At 48.6% G+C, this 22,692-nt stretch overlaps 1 long non-coding RNA gene across 2 annotated transcripts in view; it reads left to right on the forward strand.

Moving 5' to 3' along the window:
• The first annotated feature begins 7,851 nt into the window (after positions 1-7,851).
• LOC144341509 (uncharacterized) overlaps positions 7,852-22,692 on the forward strand; it is a 29,721-nt gene continuing 14,880 nt past the window's right edge. For both annotated transcript variants that reach the window (XR_013418468.1, XR_013418469.1), the window contains exon 1: positions 7,852-7,987. This is a non-coding gene — a long non-coding RNA (uncharacterized LOC144341509). The remainder of the gene's footprint in view (positions 7,988-22,692) is intronic.

Below are 22,692 nucleotides of genomic sequence, written 5' to 3' on the forward strand. Positions count from 1 at the left end.
CAGATTAGTTTTCATTCATGCCTTGTCTATAACGTAAATAGGAGCTATTACGGCAACCTAAATTAATTTTAAATTTTGTATCAGATTGCATTCCAGATTACAAATGGCTGCTTGATAATCTGATTGATAAAACGGAGGAATTTGGTTCTTGGAACCCAGAGTGAAGAGAACAGAATTGCTTTGGTTTCTCAAAAGTGTGTGACAGAGGTGACCTGGGGTGAAGAAAAGTGGCTGGAGTCATTACACTCGAGGAGATGATCTGCCCCAGCTTTTCTCAGCTGTCTTCTGGATAAAACAAAAGAGTGATAAATGTGGAAAAATTCAGCACTGAGTTCGTCTATGCCCTGAGCTTCTCATAGGCTCATTAATGTGACTGGGCTGTATCTGTGAAGCCTCCATACAGGCACAAAGAAATTAGGCTAGAGTAAGGCGGCCGGCGACCTCTGGCGCCTGGGCCACGTGTCATTTCCTGAAGCCCTTTTGGGTGAAATGACAGTCGCAATGTCTGTTGTTTGGAGGAGTGTAATCTCATGTATGAGATGTAGATTTAAAACACCAAAGCCAGGAAGCTTGGTGGGAGTGGCTGTCTTCCAAGTGGTTTTCTGTGCTGCCATGGACGAGGTGTGGATGTGTCATCCGTTGGTGAGATCCACTGGTGAAGGGGCTAAGCAATCCCTTGGTTGGGGGGGTTTGTGAAGCTACATCTCTTCTGACATCCCAAGTAAATACATTTTGTAAAACTTGTGAATTTGGCCCTGACCCTAACCCTGAGTGTTGAAGTGTGGCACAGTTTCTTGAGCCCTCTTCTGCATTGAGGATGAATGACTGTAAATAACCGATTCCTCAGTGGTGAAAGTTCAAATTTAGCTTCCCTGAGGAAGCCAGACCTCAGTCACCCGTGTCTCCATTATAAACACGGCGGCCTCTACACGGGTGGCTGCAAGTTTCCAGGTCCTCCTTGAAGAAGCAGCCGTGTGGTGCTTGGTGATTTGGTAACATCAGCCACCTTCTGTCTTCTGTCTAATCATGGTACAAATGATTCTCCTACAAGGAAATGGATCTGGTTTCTTCCCCGATCATTGGAAGAAGCAGCCTACCTAGGGACTGCACCGTCCTCTGCATTTTCACAGCAAAGCCTGTGTCTGTCTGCGAGGAGTGTCATGTGTGTCGTGGGAATCACGGGAATTCCCTTAATCCACATTTTGAGGGCTCGGGCAGCTCTGCCTGTTTTACCTGGGACGAGCAGCGGGTGGTCTCTGGCTGCTGTGGGACTAGGGCTTGGGGTGCGTCATCACATCCGGTGGCCTGTCCAGGTGGGCATCATTGTCTTTTGCCTGTTGGCTGAGGCAGCTGTGATGCCATGGGGGTCATACTTGTGTCGGGGCCAACCCAGTTCTTCCCGTGTACACCTCTCCTGCTGGAGTGCCTTTCCTTATGATGACGTGTTGAATTAGCGTGGAGAATGCAGAGAGGCTCTGGGCCTCTCCTTCCCATTCTTACTCCCTGGAGCTGTGATGCCCAACAAGGGAGCCCATAGCCAGTGGATCCTTTAAATTTAATTAGAATAAAGATTTGATTACATAGCTAAACACATTTGAAAAGAACATCACAGATTGAATTCCAGATTCAGCCCTTCAGGCCCAGTGGCCACATGTTGGGGCTCAGCAGCTGTAGGTGGCTGTTGTCTTTCTGTGTTGGCTGAGCAGATTGGGACGTTTCCGGTTCAGCAGGCAGTTCTCTTGCATGGTTCTGCCTGTGGTGAGGACACCTTGGCTGGAGAGCCTTGTGGGGATGCCTTAGGCCTCTGGTGGCAGCCAGGCTGCATGGTTTCTGTGCCCCGGGTCCTCTGCAGGCCCAGATGGATCCCACCACGGAGTCAGCACTGCTAGACTTGGGTACTGTGTGTAGACAGCAGAGGGGCACGTCCGGGCCTTGCTGACTGGCCTCCTTGGCCAGGCTCCCGTCTCCAAGTCTTCAGGGGAAATGCATCCACCATCCACACCGTGCACCAGAAGAAAACTGCAGGCTTCTCTGTGGGTGGTGAATTGAGATCATGCAGAGTGACTAGGCTTGGGCTCCTGGCCAGCGTGGAACCTGATGATAGCTTTAGGTGGAACCTGACATGCCTCCGTGTGTACATTGCAAAGAGAATGCAGTGTTGTCAACTTGAATCCAAATGTGCTCCCGTTTTGAGGTGGAAGGTTCTGGGAGTATTGGCCATTGCTGATTGTCCTGCTGTGGAGGACTTTGAATGCAGGCACTGGTTTAGGGTAACCCTGGTTTCCTGGTCCTGTATGTGGGCATCCCTGAGTGTGCTGGGCTGGAGGAAGGCAGGGCAGATGGGAGGGTGACAAGAAGTCAGGTGTTTCCAGCTGTGGGGAGTGATGCCATCAGATGGCCAAGATCAGGAGGGTGGTGGCCAGGGGAACAAAGCAGGGGTGGGTGGAAATGCCATGTTTCCCGGGGCATGGGGAGGACCTGTTGAGCTCTATTCCTGGGCAACAGTTCTTCCATTCTCAGGAATCTGTGCCATTGTAATTGAGTAGCAAATTCTGTAATTGCTCTAATTACTTCCTGTTAAGTCCCCATCCCAATTACCATGAATTAGCAACAGTGACAACAGTTTGCCTGGTCAAGCCTTGCCAAGAAAAACCAGTGGAACTAGTTTTAGTTGCCTTGAGTTCCCTCCAAATCGGATGCTTAGAGGCTTGTGTCCCCACAGCTGCTGCAGTTTCTCCTGGGTCTGGCAGGCACATTCCAGACATTCACATCTCAGCTCAGATGCAGGCGTGCACATTATTTACAGAAAATCGCACTGTGCTGTGATCGGCTTGAGCTGACGTTTTCTAGGTGGGAGGCGGAGGCCGTGGGACCTGTGAGGGACTGTCCGAGTGTCCTCTCATTGACTTGGAGCAGGTGTACATCTGTTCTTCAAAAGTTCTAATGGGATGAAATTGGAAAAACAAATTTTTGAAATTCACGTGTTATGAACTCTGTTGAGTGATTTCCTCTGAAATGAGAGACTATTTGCAGACAAGGAGGTTGGCCTGCAGCTCTCCTTAGAACTGTCCTAGACCTCGATGCCATCCTATGATTTCTTCCTGAGTGTAGGGTGCGCTGCTTGAAGTAAAACCAAAGGAAAGAACGTGGTCAGTGTGCATCACTACTGCAGCCAGCTCAACGCGCCCACCCACTGGGAGGGGCGCCGGATCACTTAACATTTTAAACGCATTTAACACTAAACCAGTAATCAGCCAGTGCTTTCTGTAACCAAGTTATCTGGCTCATGGGAACCTGACAATTGACTTTTTGGAAGAGAATACTTGCTTCTGTGGAGTGTCAATATTTGTCTCATTTCTTGAGACTTTGTTCAAAGTGATGAACGTGTGTAAATTAGGACCTATTTGTGTAAATTGGGCCACAGAGCTCTCCAGACACAGTCGGGGGGTAAAAGGCTGTGAAAGATGCCGCCTGATGTGAGCCGTGGCCAGGCACTTTGGAACCTGGGATCCCATCTCCAGCCTTTCAGAGGACATAGAGGAATATAAAATGCAGATGAGAGAGTTCATATTTTGGGCATCTCTGTTCTTTTGAAATCAAAGTGCAAAGAAAAAGTTTTGCCTCGAGGTCTTACCCCATACTTGTTTTTCTCCTGAGGTTTTAAAATTTTCTTAACTCCTTTTTTCTCCACAGATCCTTGGGGAAATTCTGTCTTCATATCTTCTTAAAAGATATGGTTAAATTGAACACTGAAATTTAAAAACATGCTTTCATACTATTTTTCTTTTAACTGATGTATCTGACGTTGGTGAAGAACTAAGTGGGCGTGTTGGTTTACTTTTATTTTTTTGAGACAGTCTTGCTGTGTTGCCCAGGCTGGAATGCAGTGGCATGATCTTGGCTCACTACAGCCTCACCTCCTGGTTCACACCATTCTCCTGCCTCAGCCTCCTGAGTAGCTGGGATTATAAGTGCCTGCCACCATGGCTTGTTCATTTTTCTATTAGTAGAGACAGGGTTTCAACATGTTGACCAGGCTGGTCTTGAACTCCTCACCTCAGGTGATTTGCTCACCTTGGCCTCCCAATGTGCTGGGATTACAGGCATGAGCCACCACACTCGGCCTGGGATATTCTTGATTGTAACTGTAATAGATCCCTTTAATAAAAACAAAACAGAACAACAACAACAACAAAACAGCTGTCTGAAAAGTCCCAAAATTAAAGAGCCCGCTTGGACAGGCATTTGGACACCAGTTGAATGGCCCAGCACAAACCATATTTACATGGGCCATTCGGCCTGTTAGATCCTTAGGGTATTTGAAGTGGTGGGGATATTTGCATTTCTGCCTCTGGTTATCGTGTTAGTATGAATTCGACTAGTGTTTGAGGGCCAGGCTCAGATCCGGGAAAACCAGAGCCCCTGACTTCACACCTCTTCTCTTCTATGTGTGTGTGTGTGAGGAAAATAGAAAGCACAAGAATATTTTTTTTTTCAATGAGCTGGAAAGATGGAAAAACAAGCTTAAGATGTTTAGTTGTTCAGAAGAAGGGAAGTGCAAGGAATACTCAGCTTTGCTGCTGCTGAAGGAGGCCCCTGGCGGAGGCTGTTTCAGAGGTGGGGTTTCTCTGAGAAAGGTAAGAGGCAAATAGGATGGCCCATCTGGTTTGCCAGAGATGGGGAAAGTTAGTATCCCCAAAACAGCCTCAGCATTCTGGCAAAGGCGTTGGAAAACCCGCTAGGGTGTGGGACCCTTGTTGGCCACTGGGTAGAAGGAAAACATTGCTGGTCCTGAGGACTGTACCGTTCTTCCACTGCTATAAAGAACTACCTGAGGCTGGGTAATAAGGAAAAAAGGTTTAATCGGCATACAGTTCTGTGGGCTGTACAGGCTTCTACATCTGGGGAAACTTACAATCATGGTGGAAGGTGAAGGGGAGGCAGGCATGTCTTCACATGGCTGGAAGAGGAGAGAGAGTGAAGGGGAAGGTGTCATGCACCTCCAAACAACCAGATCTCAGGAGAACTATCATGAGGACAACACTTGGGGGATTGTGCTCAACCATAAGAAACCACCCCCATAAGTCAATCACCTCCCACCAGGGCCCACCTCCAACACAGGGTTAGAGTTCAGCATGAGATTTGGGTGGGGACACACAGCCACACCACGTCAGGCTTCCCATTCTTCTCCTGCATGTGCTTCCCAAATGGTTCTGTCATTGGTTTTTGTTTTTGTTGATACATAATATATGTACGTATTTTCTGAGTGTATGTGATATCTTGATTCATCCCTATATTAATCAAATCTGGGTACTTGGGATGTCTTTCACTTGAAATATTTTCTTTTCCTTGTGCTGGTAATGTTCAAGTTATTCTCTCCTAGCTGTTTTGATAATACACAGTAGATGACCCACTGCCATCCCCCTGCTGATTTACCAATAGTAGGTCTTGTGCTCCCATTAGGCTGTGTGTTTGTGCCCGTTGCCAGCCTCTGCCCATCCTGCTTATGAGTGAGCTCTGCTGGGCCCTGTTGACCACCTACTCTTGGCCTCCATGAGATCTGCTCTCAACTCCTGCTTATGAGTGAGAACATGCGCCGTTTCTTTGCTTGGCTCGTTTGCTTAACGCAGTGTCCTCCAGCTCCATCCATGCTGTCTCGGATGACAGGGCTCTCCGCTGTGTGGTGGAGTATTGCTCCTGTGTATGTTCGGGCCATGTTCCCTTCATCCCCTGTTGACAGGCACTCAGGTGATTCCGGACCTTGGCTTCTGTGGATGGTGCTGCATTGAAGCTGGGAGCAGTCACTGGCTTCATATTCAGGGGACATGAGCCACTTTGATGTTCTCAAGCAGCCTATCCCCAAAGCCCTCTGTGGAATGCCGCATTCCTTTGTGCCCTTGGCTTCCACTAGGATGAACCGTTGGAAAGTGGATTTGAACGCTTGGTTTCTGTCTTTAATTGGTACCCGGCTGCACTGACCAAGCAGGGGTCCCAGTGACCCTGGACACTACCTCACATAAGGTCCAAAGATGCTGTTAGGTTCTTTTTTTAACTTAAAAAAAAAAAAAGAAAAAAAAAAAACTATGGACCTGATTAAGATATAGCATTATAATTTAGTGTTTTTCCTATTGGAAAGGTGTATATTTTATTTTCTAAGAAGGAAAGAAATCCTGTTAAATACTCTAACCACAGATTAAATCATGTAAAGGAAAGAGGTACTATTTTGGGGGAAAATTGTCCCTTCATGTCAAAGATCAAGGGGATGAATTCCATTGTTTAATTGAGTTAATTATGAAATCTTAAGTGGTTTTGAGAAGACGAGCTGCGGATGCTGCAAAACATGAGACTGATGCTGATTTAACGTTAGTCAGCCCTGACAGAATGTGGCTAATATTTAAAGCTTGCTCCAGTATTGCTTGATAGATTGTAAGTTAAAGTAAAGATTGGTTTGATGCTTTTATTTTACAAAATATTGAGGAAAAGTTTGACAGCCAAGGAAACAGCCTTCCACCAATTTATTCCTAATTTATATCACCAGAAAAATTTGTCCTGTTAATTCCAGAATTTACTTTTGGAAAGTTCCTGTAAGGAGAGCAGAGGTATTGGTGGTTGAATGATGACTTGAATTTAGGTGAAGATCGTTAAATATTTCATAGTCATGTTTGTCTTGGTGGTTTTAGCAATTTTATATTAAATTTAGAACTGCAAGTCAAACCAAATGTGTTCTTTTGCTTTTGTGATACTCCTTTGTTTGTATGACTATACTTGTAAAGAATGATAAAATGTGTATAGGGCATTTTCTCTGTGTAGATATTAGGATTTTTAGGGAAACAAATTAATCATTCTTCTAATAGACATTGTGCTGTGTGTTGGGTCCTTTGTATATTAGTTGAATTATTATAATGAGGACCACTTGAAAGTATGTTTCTATACAAGATATTTTATATGCTGCCTTGTGTTATGCAAAATCCTTCATCCTCTAAGGAGACTAAGTAATGGGTTGGAGGAGAGGTTTAATTCCCCATTAGGTCTATTCCGAATGCCCAGAATTGAATGCGAGTATGAATTATGTTTTCGAAGTGGGGTGTGTGTGGTGAACTCCTTTTTAGATCATGGGAGGAGGAGGTAAAGCAAAGATCAGATTTGCTGATGAACATTTGTGCATATTCTAGTGGAGAATTCATATGACTTGACTGCACCTGCGTACTCTGATTTTGGTGTCGTTAGTGTCCGTAGCCACAAGCCTCAGCTGAAAAAGAAAGGCTTCCTGGATGGGGAAAATAGGAATCGGTAAGAACCTGAAATTGTCTGTCATGGCCTGTGAGTCACAGGTAAATAAACCTGCCTGAGGGGACGTTGGCTGTACAGTATTTTCCTTCTGTTTTAAGACTGTCAGAAAAAGGTCAGTTCTATTGTGTTGGGTTCCTGGACCTCATCTTTGCTGCAGAGGGGACTTGCCATTATACCTCTTGCCCCCAGTGCCCAGGAGGCTGATGCCACATAGAAGACCTGCAGGTCAGTGGAGTTGAACAGGCACCGGACACGCTGTGCACCTTGGAACACATCTGAGAAGTGCGTCCTTGCAGCAGGTCTGGGGTGAGAGCGTGTTCCATCTCCTCTGCCTTCTCTGGCTTTGCGGGCCTTTGAAGTTGGGCCCGGAAAGTGAAATTAGTTTCACTTTCTCGAGGTCAAAGCCGGAATCAGGCTCATCATTTCCTGCAGTGTTCACAGCAGCAGCTCGTAAACTCGACATGACCTGAATCCGGATAGTCGAGGTTCCGCCCTGCTTTGTGACTCGGTTGTGTGTGGTCTTGAGAAAGTGAACATGGGTTTTCTTGACGCTGAGGGGGCCGAAGAGACCCCCCCTTCACTGAAGCATTGGACCCTCCAGTCAGGAGGCAGCTGGGACTCGGGAAAGCCCCACATGCCCTCCAGTTCCCTTATGTTGAAATGGTTTGTACTCGGCCATGCCGGGTCATTTTGGGAGGTAAGTGGGGGGTTCACATGGGGGTATGCAGTATTCTTAGGTGTCAGGTGCGAGAGTTGAATTTGTAGAAGCTGTGCAGATAGGAAAGGACCTGGCAGGGAGTGCTGTTTACACGGAGCCCATTTAACGCGAGGTCTGCACTCTCCCTGGGTCCGTGTCTGACCGGTGTCTCCCAGTCTACAACGGGACGTTCACGTGACTCGGCTCCATCATCCCACTCTGTGTAGATGTCCGAGGATCTGTGCGTGGCTGCTCTGTTAGAGTGAGTTATGCTAATGAACTGAGAAACAGTGAACAAACCCTGAATTGGTCAGCACTGGTTCCACGGCGAGTTCTGCCGTGGTTGGAGTCATTCATCATAAAGTGTGCTGGACTCCTATGCAGAGCTCTGATTTTCAGAGGCCCTTTAACTTGGCAGCTAACCAGCGGCTTCCTTCAGAAGACATTTGAGTCCCCTTTACCTGCCAGGGTGACCCTGGGAGTTTGAAGATGAGTGAGACAAGCCCTCCCTGTCTTGTGGATTTTACTGTCCAGAGGGGAGACAGATGTAGATGGTGAAGGAGGCCCTATCGAGGTCAGCGCATGTCGGTTTTATTTCTGTAGCACTTGCTGTGTTCAGGCTGTGCCCCGGTCCATGTGCAGAGCATCTGGGGACCCTGCCCATGGCATCCCAGGCACAGCTAGCATCTGCACCATCTTCGTACTTGACCTGAATTTTGGGGGAAGTACCGAGGACGGCTTCTGCCTTTGCTGGAGAGGGTTGGAGTCAGGGAAGTCCTCCACAAGGAGATGATCGCCAGCTGATTCCTCAAGAAAGAGAGGTGGTTCCCACAGGGGCAGAGCAGGGCAGCATGCACAGACGTGGGTGTGGGGTCTGGGGCAGGTGCGTCTGAGTGGGGTCTGCTGGGAGACAGCGGGAGTGAGGTGTGAAGGCAGTTGGAATTTACAGGATAAATTATCACTAAAGTGATGCTGGGGAAACAGATAAAATCAGGACTCCCTAGGGTAAAAGTGGACCTAGGGTTACCTTGGGCGTGGGTGTTTTCAGGCTCTGAAGGCAGAGATTTAGGAAATTGGGCAGAGTTGAGCCCCAGATGAGGATGAAGGCTACCCTTGGGGGGGATGTTGAATGAGACAGGGATGGAAACCCAGTGAATATCCTGGGGTCAGTCGGGCAGGAAGGCAACAGAGGAGACTGGTGCCCTCAAAGACCCTGTGGGTCCTGCCTCTCAAAGTGCTGGGATTACAGGCATGAACCACTGCTCCCTACCGTTACTGGTAAAATTTCTAAGCTACTGTCTCTCATACCCACTCTCGTATTTTTTTTTTTTAAACCAGGTTTATGGCTGTATTTTTTGCAAGGGAACCAAACAGTTACCTGTTTGAAGTACAAATAACACGATGTTTAAAAACCAAAAAAGGTCATTTTGCACAGAAGTTTCCAAATACCCAGTTGGTTTGAGCCTTGCATTGCAGTGCCACTACGTGCTCTTAAATTTCTACACGATGTAGAGATAGCGAGGCAGGGACCACTCATACATCTTCAAGTTTTGATTCTATTAACTTGGGTATATTTTCAATTATTTTGGCACACCTGTGAGTGTCGCAAGCAATGCCAGGGTATTTATTTTGAAGCTTGTCAAAGGAAAGTTGGGAAGATTTTCACATTTTTAGAATTTTCATGGTAGTTATAATTTACAAAGAATGTAAAATTGTGTAGTCATTATTTTGCTTTTTTCTAGATGTGTCCCTAAACAGGGTTGCTAACTAATTCTACATCACAGGATTCAGAACTGTACCCTTTTGGAGCCGATGTCTGTAATTGAGGAATTCCGCCTCGTCAGTTCACTTTAAACGTGTTTAAAAGGTTTTCTTTATCCTAGTTGGAACCTGTGGCTATACTTTGTTTTGACTGCTGAGGAATATTCCATGATGGAAACTGTAATTCATCTGTTTGTCATATCGATGGACATTTGGATTATTTTGGGAGGGTGTGTATGTCTATTCAGCCTTCATTTTTTCAGGATTTTTTGTAGAAGATAATGTAACAGTATAACATCCTCTGCTAGGGAGCCAACATGAACCCTGATTACAGCCACACAGACACTCACACCTTGTTACCAATACACAGAACCATTTTCTTAAGTTGAAACACAGTAGCAGAACCTGAAGCCATGTGAATGGGTCCTCCGATCTTACACTCGGGAATTCACTTTTTATTACTATGTCTGCTAATTAGGAAGCATATCAATTATACAGAAATCTGAGAATGTATAATTATACATTTATAACAGAAGAAAACTTATTTTTAATACCCCAGAACACATGGCTATGTTTTTCCCTCATGCCCCACCACTGTTTTTTTTGCTTGAAATGTGAAATGACACTTGAATAAGGTTTTCTAGCGACTGTTAGACTGGCATAGCTCTTCAGAGACAGAGGATGTAAAGCACATGGAGAATTTCTGTTTGTGGAATGTGATTTCCCGGTGGCCTCATTCAGGCTGCCGCCGCCTTCCCCTCTGGCCGCCTGCACCGTGGGATGTCTGAGGAGGTCCCTGTTTCATCCTCTGGAAGTTCTGAAACGGAAGGAGAGGAGGGCGTGCAGGGTGTGGTACCTTTGTGTTGGTCCTTCGAGCTATTATTTGGAGTCTCGGCTGCCTTGGTGGTTGCTGCCTTTATGTCCCTAGCTCGTGGCTTTGTCCTTGTGTCTAATAGGCAGACAGATGGAAAGGGAAGTTGTATTCAGCCAACAGCTTGATCTTATTCTCAAGGCTCAAATAGACTGGGTATTTGGAGACTTCTACGTAAATTGGCATTTTTGGTTTTTAAACATGGTGTCTTATTTGTACTTCAAATGGGTAACGGGTTCTCTTGGAAAAAATATAGCCATAGAGCTGGTTTAAAAAAAGAAAAAAAAAAGGGAGTGGGTGTGAGAGAGCGGCTTAGAAATTACACCAGTAACGGCAGGCCATGGTGGCTTAGGCCTGTAATTCCAGCACTTTGAGAGGATGAGGCAGGTGGATCACCTGAGGTCAGGAGTTCGAGACCAGCCTGGACAACATGGTGAAACCCCGTCTGTACTGAAAATATGAAAATTATCCGGGCATGGTGACAGGCACCTATAATCCCAGCTACTTGGGAGGCTGAGGCAGGAGAATCACTTGTACCCGGGAGGCAGAGGTTGCAGTGAGCCCAGATCGCACCACTGCACTCCACCCTGGGTGACAGAGCAGAAACTCCATGTCAAAAAAAACAAAAAACAAAAAAACCACCCCAGTGATGGAAACCTGACTGTGTCATCTGTGATGGAGATAGCGGATTATTTCATTTTTAGTGACAGGATGAATTGGATATATTTGCAGTATTGATCTTGACAAGGGAAATGGTCAGAACCAAATGTGACGCCCAGCTTGGGCCTCGCCGTTGGCAGAAGACCCTGGTGGGCAACAGACTGGAGACTCGGAGACCGAGGGGAGAATTCTCATGCCGTGATGCTATTGCAGTCACTGCTTCTGGACTCCTGCTGGAGGGAGCGGTCCCCTGGCTTTACAGGCTTTGGTGTAGTGGAGACCTTCGGACCTGCCTCTCCTGACACACCTGTGGGTGTGGCGAGCAGTGCCAGGGCTGAGGCACAGGTGCTGAGACCGGAACGTGGACGGGAGAGGCTGCACACGGTGCGCGGCAGGCGTCTGCTCAAGCAGCTGGGGGTTTCCGCAAGGGGGCGGGGCGATGGTTTTCTTCCTTGAATTTGGGTGGGGAGGGTGTTCTGGGGTGCTGTGTCTGCACTTGTGTTGCTCTGAGGTCAAGGTGTGGCCCCGAATCCCTGTCCCTCTGCCAAAGTGAGGGTTTGCCCATTTTCAGGTCAGATTTCCCTTGGGTCCTGGCCTCTAGGAGTTGGGGGCATTCGAAGGGGGCATGAGCACGGTGGACGCGAGTCGGCCTCTTCGTCTCCCCCCAGCTCCTGGGCTGTGTGTGAAGAGCTGCCCAGCGGAATCGCCCTCCTGCCTGGTGTTTCATTCACCAGAAATCGTTCTCATTGTGGACTCTTGACTCAAATTTAATCCAGGAATGGAACGTGCTGTTGCTGGATGCCACACACAACATCAGGAGCCTAGTTGGGGATTATATGATCTTACCCCACACCTTAAAACTGAAGACTCTAATTGTCAGGCCTCTGAGCCCAAGCCAAGCCATCGCATCCCCTGTGACTTGCACGTATATGTGCCCAGATGGCCTGAAGTAACTGAAGAATCACAAAAGAAGTGCAAATGCCCAGCCTCGACTTAACTGATGACATTCCACCACAAAGGAAGTGAAAATGGCCAGTCCTTGCCTTAAGCGATGATATTTTGTGAAATTCCTTTTCCTGGCTCATCCTGGCTCAAAAAGCTCCCCCACTGAGCACCTTGTGACCCCCACTCCTGCCCGCCAGAGAACAACCCCCCTTTGACTGTAATTTTCCTTTACCTATCCAAATCCTATAAAACGGCCCCACACTTACGTCCCTTCGCTGACTCTTTTCAGACTCAGCCCGCCTGCACCCAGGTGAAATAAACAGCCATGTTGCGCTCACAAAGCCTGTTTGGTGCTCTCTTCACATGGACGCGCATGACAGTAGTTAAGGAGATATTGAAGTCTTTGCCAGCTCCAAGAGCTTTTTCAGTTTGTTGGGCCATTTTAGGCAGAAGGAAAGGCTTGCTTAGAGAATCTTACAGAAATGTTTGGTGCAGCGCCGCTAAACCGTGGAATAAATGTGTAACTTTCTGTGGCGGCCCTCTGGAAAGAGATGCACTTTGAGTGCACCCTGGCCTGCTCGCTACAAGAATCGGCTGTGTCACCCCGCTTTCCGTGGGTCTGCAGGTGTGCGTGGTCCATCGCCCTGCACTGTGGCCGTGGAAGGGAAGATGATCTGGAATGCTGGCGACAGTTCTAGGTGCGTGTTGATATGTGTGCTGCTTTCTACAGGTAAGAACATTTCTGTTTAATAAACATCTCATCAGGATGATTGCAAGATATTTGAGTCTCATTCAGTAGTGTTTCTGGGTTCCTTCTGTTTTTAATCTGCTTTCTAGCACTAGGCAAGTGAAGACATGGAAAGTAATAAACCCATCAAACTTGCAGAGACGTGGTGTTGTGTAGGAGCAAACTGTAGCTTCTGGCTCTGTTTAAAGATTGTAGTAAACTCTTACCTGGCGTGGTCACATTTGTTTAATTGAAATGTGAATGAGTCAAAGCTGGCACCTGCATTGTTGATGAAATACCAGATTTTAAAGGAACATGTCGATATGCCGTAAGATACCAGCAAAGTTCCTCGCTGAGGTTCTGCGCGGGTTCGGAGGAGCTGGGCCTTGCATCACCAGGGTCGTCTCTGGTAGCAGATGCTCAGTGTTGGACATTAGTCACTTAGCCTTTCCAGGGCCGAGGAACAGTTCGCTGTGGTGTTTTTAGAACCTGTATTTTGAGTCCGTTTGTCCAACTTGACTCGAAGTTGCTGCCCAGTTTCAGACCTTTGCCTCACACCGTGCGCTCATTTTCTTGTCCCCTGATAACTGCCTCAGTTGCCTCCAGCCTCACAGTCGAGCCTCATCGTTCATGGACACAGGCTCCGTGGTGGGGCCCAGGCCGCGACTCCGGCTTGCACAGTTCCATGCCTGTCACCGTGGTTTATCACACCACTCCCGGGATCTCCCGTTTAGAGGAAGAGAGTCCCTTTCCTGCAGGCCCTGTGTGGTGTGGAAACCACCCCTACCTACCTTTCTCCTGTTTGAACTGTACCGTGAAGCTACTTCTGTTCTAGTCAACCGTCAGAATTTAAGGTACGGTGATTTATGTAACTTATCACACGCTTCTCAGTGGTTCTTTATGAATTTCATTCTGTTGTGAAATTATTGCAGTTTTCATGGCTACGCTGGTCTCAGGTTGTGGCCCTTGGTAACTATCTTGAAATGAATTGCGTTCCCCATTGTGTGTTAAGGTTTTGTCTGGGAGCTGTTGAGGCCTCACCTCTGCTTAGGGCAGTGGCTTTGCTCTCCTGACAAGAGGAAGAATCTTATTTAGAGCATTTCTGATGTGGTTTTTGCTTCCAGACAGAATTACTTTTTTCACAGAGATGGCCACTAAAGTTGTAAATTATGCTCAGGAAGACACACGGGTCAGCTGACAGAGTGGAGTCCAGAACAGACCCAAAGACGCAAAAGCAATTCAGTGGAATTTGAGTCTTTTCAACAAATTTTGCTGGAATTATGGGACAGCCATATGCAAAAGAGTGAAAACAAGGAGAAATTCCTGTATGAAAATTAAGGTAGACCATAGCCCTGAATGTAAAATGCCAAACTACAAAACCTGTAGAAGAAACGGAAATTGTCAACACCTAGGGTTAGAGCTCTTAGCCATGATACCATTATCCATAATCAAGGAAGAAAACAAGTAGGGTAAGACTCATCAAAATTAAACTTTTAATGTAAAAGACACCCCTAGGGTATTGAAGAGACACATTTTCTATAGAGGGGGAAAAGATGTCTATGAACCATGCAGCCAGCAAAGGACTTGTATCCAGAATGCACAGGACTCCCATGGCTCATGACAGAGAACAAACCACCTGACTTAAAAGTGGGCAGAGACCTGAACAGATGCTTCACTGAGAAGGATGGGAGGATGGCCCGAAAGCATCTGAAATGACCTTCAGCATGACTGGTTGCACCGAGATGTGCACCGAAGCCGCAGTGAATTTGTTCACACCCCTGCTGGAGCACCTAAGGTCTTCCGACAGCCCCAGGTGCTGGTGAGGACAGGCAGTCGGGACTCCTGTGCGATGCTGGGGTTCAGCACGGTGCAGACAACTTGGCGGTTTCTTACAAAACTGATCTCACATAAACGTGGGGCCTGGTGACCCCACTCCTGGGTATTTACCCTCGAGAAACAGAAGCTGATGTTCAAGAAAAACTGCCCAGATGTTAATAGCACTGTCTATAGTTGCCCAAAACAGGTTACAATGTGCCGCAGCCATACATGGAATAATAAACACCCAGCAGCCCCGAGACAGGGGGCTGCTGATAACAGGACACCCTGGGTGCACCTCCAGGCACGATGCCCAGGAAAGAGACAGGCTGAGCCTGCTGTGCTGTGACCTGCCCCTCCGACAATACTCACAAAAGACAGACCAGTGGGAATGGAGAACATGGAGACGGTGATTGCTGGGAATGGGCGGGTGTGCTTATGAGGTCTCGTGAGTGGGTCTGGGGCTGTGGGACTGTTCTGCTTGTGTGATGATGATGATGATGGGAATATTTGTGCCGAAATCCACAGAACTGAACACTGTCCACTTTACAGTAATTTTTAAAAAGTGGTAATATGCTCATTTTCAGTACTGTTTTTAATGGAAGATGGAGTTTGCAGACAATTCGTTAAGGCAAGCCTGTCTCGGTACCCGGATTGGGTTGGAGTAAGCTCATTTTCAATACTGTTTTTATGGAAGATGGAGTTTGCAGACGATTCATTAGGGGCGTGTCTCAGGGCCGCTGGGTTGTGTTGGGTTGGAAAAGCCTTCCCTGTTGCAGGCAGTAGCATGGGGCATAGAAAGGATATCGCCACGGAAACACATAGAATCCTTTGAGGAAACATGTGCATTTCTAACTTGCTATAAGATAGAATTGGAATTTTAATGCTTTTGTTTTCTAGAGTCTTGGTAGAATAGGGAGACAGTGTAATGAAAGCTAATTTTGAAATGAAGAATTTTAAAGATTTTCAACAGCAATAGCTCTAGGAAGTCCCTGGAAATGTAAAGATGTTCAGTAGCGATAGCTCTAGGAATAGTCACCCTGGAGTTGCTTCTTGAGCATTGGTTTCCTGGCTGTATCTTCCGACTTTCATTTTTAAGTTTTGCTGTGAGTTGGGGATGTGTGGGAATAGCCATCGGTGTTGGGTAGGAGTGGCCTGCAGGGGTGCATGTGTCCCGAAGCCTGGGGCACTGTTTCAACCTAGCTTGGAACATGGGTACTGTTGTCTGTGGCTGGAGTAAGAGTACCAGCCTGGCAGGCTGGGGGAGCCCACGGGGTGGTCTGGGCACACTGTCCTCCCTGCCTGCAGGATGGCAGCTGGAGGAGCTCGAAGGCTGCCTGCCTCGTGGCTGTCAGCGCAGCAGCCCCTCCTGTCACTGGAGCAAGCTTTGGATCCAAGAGTCTCTGCGCCTGGACTTGCCTCCTGGGACCTCCGCCACTGTCCTGAGGGCCCTGGTGCCACTTTCCCTGTGGGACCCAAGCCTCAGACAGCTGCGACTCCAGATTCGGTTGCTTTCCCTGACGTCTTCTTCCAGCACGAGTGCTCACTTCACTCAGTGCAGAGCCTCAGGTTCCCTCCAGATCCCCAGAGATGGAATCTCCCAATTTAACAATATCGATGGTGACAAGATTTGAGCGGCACTGATTTAACTCAGCTTCCAGAGTTTAAGTTCTCAAGACACAGTCCTGCTCCTTCCCTGTCCTGATCCTGTGTGGCTGGTGTGGATGTGGGGTTTCCAGAGGGTGTGGCTGAGGCAGAGGCTGGTTGTGGGGTTTCGGTTGTGTGGAGTGGGGGATCAGTGGACACTGGCTTTCCCAACTCACTTTCTATGTAGCTCCCAGTTTCTCAAAATCATAATTATCTTGGATTCCCTGTGAAACTGGGAGTCAGGCCTTGTGTGCAGTGCTGGGTGGCCATGACAGGGCAGGAGGGAGAGATGAGAACAGGGAGGATGGGTTTGTCAGGGGAAGAAACCCCTTGCCGAATCCCTGTGTCTGTTTTAGGTTAAAGACGAATGGCTGGGTGACAGATGTCTCACCGTTGTGGCTGGACCTTGCTGTGCTGAACCCTGAGCAGGGGCCCCAGCAGCTGCCTCCTGCCAGGCCGGGGCCACAGGGCTGGGCTTCTGCCTCTAGGGTGGGTTGCAAGGGCTCGTGCCAAGGTACAAGGGTCTGCACAGCTCCTGTGTGACCTGAGGGACATGTGAGAAGCTGGTCTGTGCTCCTTACCTGGGAGAAGCTGAGCTCACCTGGACCAGAGCCTCTGGGGGGGTAGGAAGGCAGAGGCCTAGAATTCCTGCTTTCCCCAGACAGCAAGAAAGCACCTGCTCTGAGATACCCTCAGCGGCCATATATAGTTGATTTTAACATGAGGGAAGATGCCAATTAACCCGGCTCTGTGGGGAGCTTTGAGGAGTCCAGGCCCTGGGCCCCAGACTTTTTTATATGTTCCTTCCTGAACAAAAAACAAAAGAGGCTGATGTCCACTGCATGGGGTAGCACATGCCGAACTTGTGTGGGGCTTGTCCCTGCGTTTCCTTGGTGCTCCTCCCTGCCCCCACAAACACCAGCCGTTCCAGGCTGAGGCTTGTCCTGGTTAGACCCTCGTTGATGGGGTCTGTGATCCTGGATCGAGGGCCCAAGCACTTCTTTCATTATTAAAATGATTCACCTGAGACGCATGACTGCCTCTAAACATCTCGTGAGCATGAGATACAGCCAGTGCCACCGAACCAAGCTCAATATTCTAGTGTAAAGGAGAAATTTTACTTTTAATGTGCTCCTGGGACTCAGATGTAAATATTCAATTCCCGTTAAACTTTGAAGACCTTGAGAACCTCTGAGATTCCTTGGAAACTACTCCTTGGCCCCACGACTAACTCTCCTGTGGAAGGAGGCTGGGGTGGTCCGTGGGGGAGGACCGGGTGGTCCGCGGGGTCTGGGGTCCTGCTGCGTTCTCCAGGATTCCTTCCGTTTCATCATTAGTCCCAGCTCTTCAGCAGGTGGAGCAGATTCACTGACATTTCCATTATTTTGTTCCTGTGTTCACTCAGTTAACTGAATCAATATTTACCAGAAATAATTGATGGCAAGATGGGAATTATTGGTGATTCCCGGACACAGGCAGCTTGTATAGATAAGCGTGTTACAGTGTCTGATTTCCGAGATGTTGGTCCACACCTTCTCAGGAACACACTTTCAGGGGTAGATTCCTGTGCAGGAGAAGCTGTTTTACCCCGAGACGCGGTGGCGGCCCCTGCACTGGCATGGCAGGGTGGCTGTGTGACTGGGCAGGGCTGGACGTGCTCCTGCCTGCCCCTGCGCTGGGCGCCCGCCTCCGCCGCACATCTGTGTCGAGGGTGCCTGCCTTGGTTCCCCCAGCTCGAGGTCATAGAATTGTACCTTCCTTGACACATTTCTGTATAGAGATGATTAGATCTGGGGGCTGAATCTCAATCTGACATGCATGTGGGTAAATTATTCACGTGAATGACTTGGGTTCTCTATATTCAGGGTCAGGAGACGTGAGGTGGGTTTGGAGATGGCTGCCTGGCCTCAGGAAGTTTCTCTCAGAGCCTGTTTCTTTCTCTAACAAAGTAAATGATTCCTACCTCACCGGGCTTGACACACGCTCAGTACTCAGATGCTGTCTGGTCTTTATTATAGTTAGTATTTGCTGAACAGCGTGGCTGGTAAGAAAATGCATTATCTTTACAATTTATAGAATGTCATACAAGGCAAGCATGGAACTCGGACACTATCCTAATCTGAAGATGCTGGTGCTTACTCTTCTCCTTAAGCATTTTATTGTAATTCTGGTGTCTGTCAGCCGAGTCATATGACGGTACCGCACGCATGATGCCAGCTCTCAGATACCTAGGAAGGGGGAGCCTGAGGCTGCCAGGGAGCATCCCTCCTGCCTCCAGCCCTCGGGGGTTTCTCTCTCTCTCTCTCTCTCCTTCCCTCTGTCACTCCCTATCCCCCGCTCCCCTCCCTGCCCCCCTCACTTACTCTACAACAGAGGCCCAGACTTTGACAAATCCCAGCTGGGCCTATTTAACTCTTGGCTGGGAAACCAGAGGGAAAGTGGCCCAGTTATTACAGAAATCCAGAGAATTGAAATAGAATGTGAGCTACTTTTGTGTCTTGTTTTTCATTTTAATCTGAATATAAAAGGCAAGTGTCAAAACAAAATCGGTGCTAACTGTGCCACACAGCTCCGAGTCTGCCTTGTCGGGGCTCCGTGGGTTCTCACTCCCTGGCCTTCTCCATGAGCATCTGGACATGCCGTGGGCTGCAGAAAGCATTCAGCTATGGTCCTTTGAATGTTCCAGAGTCACATTTAATAAAAATCTTCACATTCATCCATGGCCAAGTCTTGATTTAATAACAGATATTGCAGGTCTTTGGGTGGGGCTCAGCCTCTGTTTCAGAAGCAGCTGCGCCATCCGAGGGGCAGGTCCGTGTGGGCTGGTGACCCAGTCCTGGTAGTGGGGGGCCTTGAAGTTCTAGAAAGTAGTGATGCAACCTGTGGCATACATAAAAAGCTTCATGTGCCCCCCTGAGAAGCTGGGGCTTCCCCTCAGTACTGTGGTGTGCTGTGTTTGTGATTGTGCCAGATGCTAAAAGGGTTAGGGAGATGCCTAAAAACCAGGCTCCCAAAGACAGCCCTTCATGTCTGGTGTTTTCACATATGTATGCACACCTGTTTGACATGTGTACACCTGCTTCATGCATGCACCTGTTTCATATGTGTACACCTGTTCGTGTGTACATTCACCTGTTTCACGCATGTGCCTGTTTCGCACGTGTAGGCCTGTGCATTCACCACCCTGTATTGCGTCATACATTGTATTTTACAGATTGCTTTTCACTTTGTATTGTGAGCTTATAATGACTTTATGAAGAAAAGAGGGGGCCCTGGCAGCCTTTGGCTCTGAGAAACGTGATGTCGCGGGAACAGATGAGACAGCCCGGGTGAGGCCGGCAGAGGCCGTCGTGTCCTGGGAGCCCGTGCGCATCCACTGTGCGTCGCTGTGTGACAAGTGACCCCAAAGCCTAGTGGCTTAAGGCAACATACACGTATGACTGTACAGCTTCTACAGGTTGCAAATTCAGGGCAGCCCTGCTGAGCGGTTCTGGCCCAGTCCCCTTGGGTCACTGTGAAGATGTTGTCCCTGTCCAGGGCTGCGGCCATCTGTAGGCTCAGCTGGGCTGGAGGTTCTGCTCCAGGATGCTGTGCTGACATGTCTGCGGGCGGAGGCCTAGTCCTCCATACCTGGCCCCTCCCTGGGGGTGCCAGGTGCATCCCTGCCCAGGGCCGCTTCTTTCCCCAGAGACGTGGGAGTGCTGGTCTTATGCCCAGCGTCAAGGTGGCCGGTCCCCTGGGCCATACTGACCAGCCCTGAGCTCTGCAGGAGGGAGCATGCAGCCGTATGAGCCCCAGGAGGGAGGTCATGGGGCCATCGAGGGCTGGCTTCTGGGCCATGTGAGAAGCCTTGGGTGTTGCCTTAAAGCTGAGGAAAATGGCAGAATCTGGCTGGGAGCTGGAGAGAGAGGAGAGCATGCGTGTGGGTTTGCCAGGCCCTGAAGGTCGGGACAGGGCTAGAAGTACTCACATTCACAGATCCCTTTCAGGGTCAGGGCTCACAGGGTGTTCCTCTGTGACTCAAGGTACGTGCCTGTTGAGGGTGGTTTTCTGTGTTTTGTTTGATGCATCAAGAAGAAGGTTATTTTCAGTGCGGTAGGTGTAGGGGGTGAGTCTGGGGCTGCTGATCCCAGAGGAATGTCCTGGAATGGAAGTGTGGACAGGACGGAGGGCCAGGTGCCAACGGGCAACAGTGTGGAGGGAGAGAGGCTTGTTGCATGTGGCCGGTAGATGGTGACGTGTTGGAGTGACAGGGTCTGTGAGGGAAGAGCCTCACAGTCTAAGGGCGTCAGTCTAAGGGCGTCGAGTTTGCTGAGGAATCTCCGAAATGTCCTGGTACAGACGGGTAGCGGCTGCTGGGGCGTGCGGATCCCCCTCTTGGGAAGGTGCGGGTGGCTGCGTGAGGACAGCCTGAGGTCCGGGTGCCAGAGACGGTGGCGTGTGCAGCAGGGCCTAGGACAAGCCTGGGATTCGATTGTGGAAGAGGTGGGTGCTGTGAGGGAAAGGCCACTGCGACTGAACTCTACTGGGATTCCCGTGAGAATGTGAGGTGTGTCGGGGGCAGGGTCAGGAGCAGACTTGTTTCCCCTACTCAGAGGCTACTCCTGCAGGGCTGGGTGACAGTGGAGGTGGCGCAGGAAGGCGTTCGCTGAAGCCCGTGTTCTGTGACTTGACAGGTGTTCCTCCCATGAGGGTGGAGTGGAGACTGGACGCTGGATGGCTTTTTGGGAGCTGCATCCTGCGTGACCCCGTGTGTAGTGGGCTCACAGCAGAGCTTGAGTCCTTCCTTTACAGATACTTTTCAGAGTTCGCCCGCCTTTAGATTCTCTGATTAACGTGTGTGATCAGAATCTGCCACCTGCCAGGCCAGGAGGTTCCCCGCATGTGGCTGGTCCCCTGACACCCTGAGAAACGTGACTCGAGAGGATCACCCGAGTTTCCTAAATATGAGTCACCTGCCTTCTCTTTGCTTTCATGCCTCCCCCAGGGTGGGCCAGTCCCGTCAGCCGCAGCGATACCTGCATGCTGGGGTTACAAGGAGATTGGGGGTGTGGTTCCCCAGGGAGATTCGGTGACTGAGGATGCTGTCATAGCAGCCAACATGTCCTTATTGTTCTCACTTTTAATGAAGTTCAGTTACTAGGTTTTCCGATGCACAATGACATCCTTGTGAAAAATTGGTGATCAAGGAAGCAAAGAAGTGTGGGAAAATGATCCTGCCCTTAAACTTAAGAAACGATAAAACAGCAAAGAGCCCTGAAGAGCCCATGAACCTCCTCATGGGGCAGTGAGGAGACACCTCAGTAATGGCTTAAAAAAAAAAAAAAAAAAGAAATCAGATAATACTGAAGAAAACGTAAACTAAATTTTGGGTCTCTATGGGTAAAGAGATTGTGGTTTACATTTTGTAGGCATGTGTTTTTACACTTAATTATTTTTCTTTGTTGGATTTAGAATTAGTCACAATAAACACGATTTTTTTTAACTGGAAAAAAAATTGGGGTAAGTATACAAAGTCTAATCCCTTTGTGATATTTCTGTACTGTGAGACTCCAGATACAAAATTGAAGCCCAGACTCTGTCTCTAATGAACCGGAGAGAGAAGTGGTCATCTCCTTCAGGACAGTCTGGCCTCCAAGCATCTGTCTATCCTCCCAGTCTTGGGCACACCTGCATCACTGGGGCTTCCTGCCAGGCTGTGACTCTGTGCTCAGGTTTCAGGAGCACCTAGAACAGTTTTCCTGGGAGCTCCTTCTTAGTCCTGGATCCTGGAAGCACAGGCTTTTGATGAAGGACTCTCCCCACTGCCAGGTAACTCGATGATTTCCCCCCATTCTGTATTTCTCTCATGGGGCGCAGAGAGTCAGGGCGTGGTGTCCTGGCCCTGGAGCCAGCTCTAGGGCTGCATGGCGGCCTTGCCTCTGCCCCTTATGTGGGAACAGGGCAGTGGAGAGCGGAAGGGAACCAGGGTCTTGCCCGTTCTGTGTCTCAAGAATACGGGAACACATCATCCCACTCCCTTGCACCATTTACAGCCCAAGCTTATGTGAAGTATTTAAGTTATTTTATAACTTATAACCTCCCTTGACAATGATGTATTTTATATAAGCAGCACATAGAAAGTGATAATTTTAATACCCTATCAAGCAAGATCTAAACAATAAGGAACAGATGTCACTGTAGAAAAGTTACTTTCTCCAGGAAACATTTATCTACTGCAGATGGAAATGAATCATCGCTTCCTCCTTGGCGTCTCCTGATGAGCCTGTGAAATTCTGT

This window comes from Macaca mulatta, chromosome 6, assembly GCF_049350105.2.
Source record: "Macaca mulatta isolate MMU2019108-1 chromosome 6, T2T-MMU8v2.0, whole genome shotgun sequence".
Classification (NCBI taxonomy): Eukaryota; Metazoa; Chordata; class Mammalia; order Primates; family Cercopithecidae; genus Macaca; species Macaca mulatta.